Source organism: Propithecus coquereli, unplaced genomic scaffold (genome assembly GCF_000956105.1).
Source record: "Propithecus coquereli isolate 6110/MARCELLA unplaced genomic scaffold, Pcoq_1.0 Scaffold107, whole genome shotgun sequence".
Classification (NCBI taxonomy): Eukaryota; Metazoa; Chordata; class Mammalia; order Primates; family Indriidae; genus Propithecus; species Propithecus coquereli.
This window is the reverse complement of record NW_012134636.1, coordinates 3,772,000-3,779,464: the sequence shown is the minus strand read 5'-3', so window position 1 is coordinate 3,779,464 and position 7,465 is coordinate 3,772,000.

Below are 7,465 nucleotides of genomic sequence, written 5' to 3'. Positions count from 1 at the left end.
CAATTATAATGTTGCTGTTTACCTCTTTGCTTAGATCTAGTAAGGTTTGCTTTATGAATCTGGCACTCCTATATTAGATGCATAAATATTTAGGATTGTAATGTCTTCTTGTTGAATTGTTTCCTTTACTATTATATAATGACCATCTTTATCTTTCTTTACTATTGTTGATTTAAAGTCAATATTATCTGATATGATAATGGCTACATCTGCTTTCTTGTGGTTTCCATTTGCATGGAACATTTTTTTCCATCCCTTCCCCCTTGAGTCTGTATGAATTCTTTTGGGTTAGATGTATTTCCTGGAGACAGCAGATATTGGCTTTAATATTTTTTACCCATTCAGCCAGGCTATGTCTCTTGAATGGGGAATTCAAACCATTCCTATCAATTGATGGAAGCAATATGTGGGATGCTGTTCTGTTCATCCTGTTGGGTAGTACCTTATTGCTTTGTTTTACCTCTAGGGCTATTATTTCATGAGCTCTGAGCTTTAGCTTTTGGGTGGTTTTACACAGTGGTGACTCTTGTGCTCATCCATTTATAATGCAGCTCTGAGTATTTTCTGCAGGGCAGGTCTTATCTTGACAAATTCCCTAGTGTTTCCTTATCTGGAAAAGTCTTTATTTCTCCTTCATGTATGAAACTTAGTATTGCAGAATACAAACTTCTAGGCTGGCACTTGTTCTACTTAAGAAGACTGAAGATGGGGCACCAACCCCTTTTGGCTTATAAGGTCAATGTTGAGAACTCTGCAGTTAGCCTGATGGGTTTTCCTATGTAGGTTACTTGATGTTTTTGCCTTGTGGCTCTCAGGAGTTCCTCCTTCACGTTGACTTCCGCCAGCCTGATGACTATGTGTCTTGGTGATTGCTGTTTTGTGATGAATCTCCCAGGTGTTCATTGAGCTTCTTATATTTGGATGTCTAAATCTCTAGCAAGACGAGGGAGTTTTCCTCAATTATTCCCTCAAACAGGTTTTCTAGCCCTTGTGTATTTTCTTCTTCACCCTCAAGGATGCCTTTGATTCTTGTATTTGACCATTGTACGTAATCCCATATTTTGTGTAGGCTTTGTTCACTCTTCTTAATTCTCTGTTCTTTATTTTTGACTGACTAAATTAATTCAAAAGAGTTGTCTTCAAGCTCTGAGATTCTTTCTTCTGCCTGGTCTAGCCTATTCTTACAACTTCCCACTATGTTTTGTATTTCCTTAAATGCATTTTTCATTTTCAGAAGTTCCATTTGATTTTTCTTTAATATGTTGATCTCTTTAGTACATTTTTCATTCATTTCTTGAATTGTTTTTCTGGTGGGTTTTTTTTTTTTTTTTTGAGTTGGCTTTCCATTTTCTCTTGAATTTTGTTGACCTTCCTTAAAATCCATATTTGGAATTCTTCATCTGTCATTTCAATATTTTCATTTTGGCTAATATCCACTGGTAGAGAGGTGGTGTTCCCTTTTGGGGATATCCTTTTGCTCTGATTTCTCATATGTCCAGAGTTCTTTCAATGATTCCTTCTTATCTGGAGCACCTGTTGCTTCTTATTTTTGGATTTTCTTTTGTTTAGATGGGTCTTTTTCTACCCCCTCACTCATATAGGGGTGTTTGTAACATATGTTGGGTAAGAACATTTGGCTTTGCTTGTGGCTGCCTTGATGGTGGGCTAGGTTCTGTATGGATGCCTTGGTTATAGATATCCTTAGTGTGGTGGTTTTCTTAGCTGTTAGTTGTGTGTAGGTTGTAGCAGTGGTAACTATGTGAGTGGACAGATTCCCTGTCTCTCTTTGGCAAGTGATGATGGAGGTCTTTGAAATCCTTTCTCTCTCCCCAGCCCTGTGATGTTCTTACCAGTGTGAATTGTACTGCCACACCCACTTTAATCTCTGAAACTGCAGGTGGTGCTTGTGGGTGAGGATCAACCCCACCCATATGACTCAGTCAATAAATGCTGTAAAGTGCTGTGCAAATTGTCAGTAGGTGTCACTTGCCAGAAGGAACAAGCTGCAGTGTTGTTTCTGGGATGTGTGACCAGCTCTAGTCCCTCAGGAGAACCACTCAAATGCCCCAAGTGGTGGATGGAGCCCTATTCTCTGCCACAGCAGAGGCAGGTGGAGATATGAGACCAAGCAGGGCTTAGTTGGGTGAGCTCCACAAAAGCTGGCAGGGTAGGTGTTTCAGCAGGGATCAAAGATCCACTCCCAGCTTCTGGGGAAAGCCACCAGGGAAGGGCTGAAGTGGTCCCACCAAACCAGAAAGTCTGCTTATGGAGGCAGTGCTATCTGAGACTCACAGTCTGGCTGTCAGGAGCAGGTTTTGCTCTTTTCTCCCTCCCCTGCTCCATGGTCTCTGTTCAACATCTATCAATAGGCAGGAATTCAAACTAGCTAATTTCCCTCACAATTATGCTGCAGGCTGAGATCTTCCCAACCCAGGATCCAAGCCTGGGCTGAGAGCATGGCCTTCCTATGGGGAAGGGGTACTCCATGAGCTTACTACAGCTGGGACCATGCTGCACTCTCCTCTCGTTCTGCCCATGAAGGCTCTCTTGCCTCCCTAGTTCACAAATCTCCCCTCTGTGCCTCTGGAGCAACACAATTGAGTCCTGGAGGTATGGGATATGGCATGTAGGCCTGCCCCTGGGTACCTGGAGATTAACCCCTGATCATGCCAGGGAGAAGCATGCTGGTCCCAAGTTGCCTATGGGGTGCTCAAGCAGATTTGATATACCTCTATGTTGGGGTGTGCCCTGCTCTGATCAAGCCACCAGACATGCAGCACCTTAGAGTACTGCCAAGCAGGGAGTTCACAACCTGAGTACCCCTCAGTCTGCTTGAGGACCCTAAGAGGAAAGGTTTGAGCCCTACTCTCTGTGAAAGCCTCAGAGTGGTGGCTCAATTGTCTCTCTTAGGAGCTGTGGGTGAGGGAGGGGATGGGGAGGAAAAGAGTCTAAATGGAGGATGGCTAGCCCTCTGGTCATCTCTGTCTCACTCTCCAAATTGCAGCCCACTCGGAATGACCAGGCTCTGGGGTCAAACAGATCCCCCAAGACCCACTGGACCCCTGTGGCTCCCTCAGTCTGAGCTGGAGTTGGAAAATCTTTGTGTGTGGTTAAGCAAGCTGAAAATTGAGGGGCTGAAGCCCCCTGGGGAGGACAAAGGCACATGGTGGGTAGAGAAGCAATATGGCACCTGCCATCTCAGTTCAGGTATGTGGTAACAGGAAGTGCCCCGGGGGGCTGGTAACCTAGTACTTTGTCCAAAGAAGCTCCCAGTTCACTGGTAGAAGCCACTTTTTGGCTCAAGGGGGTAGAAAGTCTCTCCAGCAGCTCAGAATCCTGCTATCAGAGATGTGAAGATGGGAGAAACATATCCCTCCACCTGCCCTTTTTGATGGACTCCAAGCCTCTTGGGGGTTGATCTCTGCCGATGTCCTGTTCCTTCTTGTTCTACTCTGCAACTTCTTCCCATGGAGTCTCCTAAAGGTTCTGACACCCTTGCCTCTGAATTACAACCAATCTATGTTTGTTTGTTTATTTGTTTTTTCTCTTTCACCTAAAACTTTTCCCTCTTACTGAGACGCTCTGGCAGCTGGTGTCTCTGGTCAGCCATCTTGCTCAGCAACCCAGGATTGTTTTTTATGATGCTTTTAATTGCATACATATTAACATGGGTGGTTTGAGACTGTGATTTTAAAATATGAAAATTAAGATGTTCAAGGAATGATGAAAAGAAGTAATAAACCAGGGGTGAAATGGGTTCAAAGAGATTTTAGTAACAATGAAGATTCATCCTCAACAATTGTGCAAAGACATAGCTGTAGCCTAGAATAACTTGTTTTGCTTGCTGTATAAAAGGCTACTACTCTGCAATACATGAAAAGCACCGGACCTAGGCAGAGGATTTGGGTTAAATTCTGTCTCTCAGAATTGGACAAACCTAAGAATATTGAGAAACATCTACAAGAGTGTACTAACGCAAATTTTAAAATATCATTGTACAAAAGCTTACAACTCAGTAAAAGTGAAATGACTCTGACTTCACATTGAATCAAAAAAATGATATATTCCAAAGGGAAATAATTCTGGCACTTCTTTGTTGCACAGCAGTATCACTATTGTCAGCTGAAGTATTTTTCTAGAAGATGTTGGCAGATTTTTAACAGGTCATGGAAAAGTAATGCTTTCAGTTTAGAGCATGAAACTACCATAGCCCCTCAAGGCCAATTATCAAATGGCCTTTAGTATTTTCAAAACATAACATCAGTGCTCTACAATCCTATACCTATTAGTCTAGATTTAAATTTTAATTAATAATTGACATTTTCAAATGTGCTGTCCTGTGCCATTGTTGATACAAGTGTATTGAAGAATACACATGTCCTTAGAAAATTTTTAAGCTGATTTTAAGAATAAAATTTAATATGGGCAGCTAATTAACCCCTCTCCCCACCATCATAAACTTCCTTGTCCAATGTAGCATTTGATGTCTCATATTAGTATGTAGCTAGCCACATTAGCATAAGTGTTTATTTGCAAATCACTTAAATCCCTCATTAGACAGAAAAACCTTCTCAATGAACAAAAAATGTATCACGCATCTAATATGTGCAGCTTTCCTCACTAAGTGGTGGAAGAGTAGTGGAACCATTCACAAGTATTAATAGCTTGCTGGAATTAGAAAACTCTGTGTAGTATAACCTACCCTAAAAAGAGCCAGTGAGCAACTATATATAAAGTTGCTCTTGGGATATATCAACTATGGGTAACAACCAGTTCCTGAGACAAGAGACATGTTCATCTAGAGTGGCTAGAGAGTGTATATGTCTACACGAGAAGCTGAAAATAATGATTCATGCCCCACCTGGTAATGTCAACTCCCCAAAACAGTAGTAACTACTAGACAGCCAGACATTCCAGAGAAAGGAGAACAGGTGTCAGTTCTTGATGAGGTCCCTAAGTATTCTGTGTGTGACTTACCCATTTCAGAAGAACCAGATAAGTGAAATGACAATGGACTAGTCAATAACTTCAGAAGATCAGAAATAGAGCCCCCAATGGCCAAAATGGAAACTTTTCAAGTCCTCAGACATATTTTGGGAATCTTACAAGATTGGGGGATAGTCAGCCATAAGTTACCTGGCTAATAGATGTATATATTTTTTTATTTTATATTAACATTTTGCTATGTCTCTAAGCCTGGGCTAAGAGAACTTGCAAGATCAAGCACGTGGGTAAAAAGCACAGTGTAAATGTTAGGCAGGGATCAAATCTGTAGGTGGCAGATACAGGCCAAGAGGGCGGTTCCTAGCGGAGGAGAAGCCAGAAACCAATCAGGAGAAGAGATTGAAGGAAAACACAGCTAACAACCACAGAGTAGGAACTTGAGGTTTTGAGACATACACACCTGGGGAGCTGCAACTTTGTCATAAGAACACCTGTCAATCATATATATCAATCATCTGGTAACATCCCACACCTCCTGTAAGCCTTACCCCAACCTGGCCAATAAAAGAAAACCACCTGGGAGTCCTTAACATCTTTCTCCACTTGTGGACACTGACCCGTTCCTCTCTCTGGAATCTATTTTCACTTTGTGTAGCTTCCTTCTTTTCTACAATTGTGTAGCTTTCTTCTTTCTTCCTTCTTTTCTACAATGAAATCTGTCTGTATGAAAATACTTCCTGTCTGTGTTCACTCCATTACACCAGCCCTGCTTGCAATTCTTCCAAGCCAGGAGCCAAAGAACCAGGACAACATTTCTTTCAAAAACCCAAACGTACAATAATAAATACTTAATGGCTGTGCCACCAAAGAAATGTGTTTTTTCTATGTGTAATATATTATAATTCAGGAAGATTAAGGTTCTCTCAATAAGGTTTTTTGAGAATTGCTTTAGTAATATCTAGGCTACTTCCAAATGTCCTTTGCCTGTAGTAAAATAACATGTGCCTTCTCAACTCTTCTAATTTCCAGAGGATTATATTACCCTTAAGATACTAATTCATTCTGATTTCCCAGGTGAGCTCCATATAGTATAATCTTACTCTTTTCCATAAAGCCAGTTCATTAAGTTAAAACTAAATGTCATTTTATTGTAAGCCTTTGTTAAGTTCTTCAGGTGAACAAACTCATGAATTGGAAAATAAGCAATCTTTTGACTACCATGTGCCCCAAAATATGATCGTCATAAAAATATGAAGACATTACAGGGTATAAAGTAGTCAGTGAAGTAAATGATGCTTGTAAACATAGCTCTGAGTCTTCATAACTATGCAGCCCATTGACCAAGATGAACAATAGCCATTGGATTTGGCTCCAAGAATTTGTTTTCTTCTTTCTCTCCAGGGGTGAAAACTCACATGCATAAGAAAAATGATTACAACTTTTAGAAAAAACTACCTGAAATTGTAGACTTCACAGAGGAAGCGAGAATAAAGAGTATCCACAACAGGAAAGAGAGATGAAGGTCTTGTAATGACAGCTGAGAATTGAATTCCCTAAGAAATTATCCAGTTAAGTCAAGATTTGTGGTTCAGTGTTATCATCACCAAGTACCATTCCCTTGGTGACTCCAGGGATTTGCCAAGATACAGGTTGAGTGCTCTGTCTGCCCAGTTGAGCCCAGTGTTTCTCTCCTACTGCAAAACTCTATTATGTAGGGACCACTACACCTATCACAATAGTCCCCTTGAATAAAGTCTGCCTTACCGTGCTTTAATGAGCATCATGAATAATACTTTGCTTTAATAATAGGCAAGAGGAGTTACAGCATCTTCAAAGAGCCAAGTCAAATCTTTCTCTTTTAAGGAAAAAAAGTTTTATAGTTTCTGATGAGAAAATATAGGTCAAGAGGGAAAGCATTGGGATATATTTTAATGCTAGAACATATATAAAATAAACTGTAACTGCAGTCTTCAAGTAAGATATTCTGGACACAGGATACGCTCAGCCTAATATCTTATATCATCTTCAGCACAACCCTCCCTATCAATGAGAGTCTTACAGAGTAAGTAACCAGTAAATATTTTTCGACGATAAGAAATATGGGAACTGCAGAGCCTTTCAACCATCACTGGTAATTTAAATGCATAATTTATTTTCATGGGCAGGGCAGGGAGGCAAAGTGACACTTTTCAGAAAGATTTCCAACAAGATTTAAAGAGCAAACAAAAATGTTTCTGGTTTAGTGTAAGGTAACTGAAAATTTTGGCTATTGAAAACATCCCACTTAATGTAAAACTTTCGGTTTATTTAAATTTTTCTCTATAAGTGAACAAGCTTATTTTCCTGTCAGATACAAATTATTTAATAATACATTTTTAAACATGCTATAGACATAAATATGAAGCAGAAAGAGAAAGATAAGTGATATTATAAGGAAATAGGAAAGGAAGAAAACAAACATGCTTGGGCCAGAGAGACATCATCATGAATTCAAAGACCTATCAAACCAATGGGGTGTTAA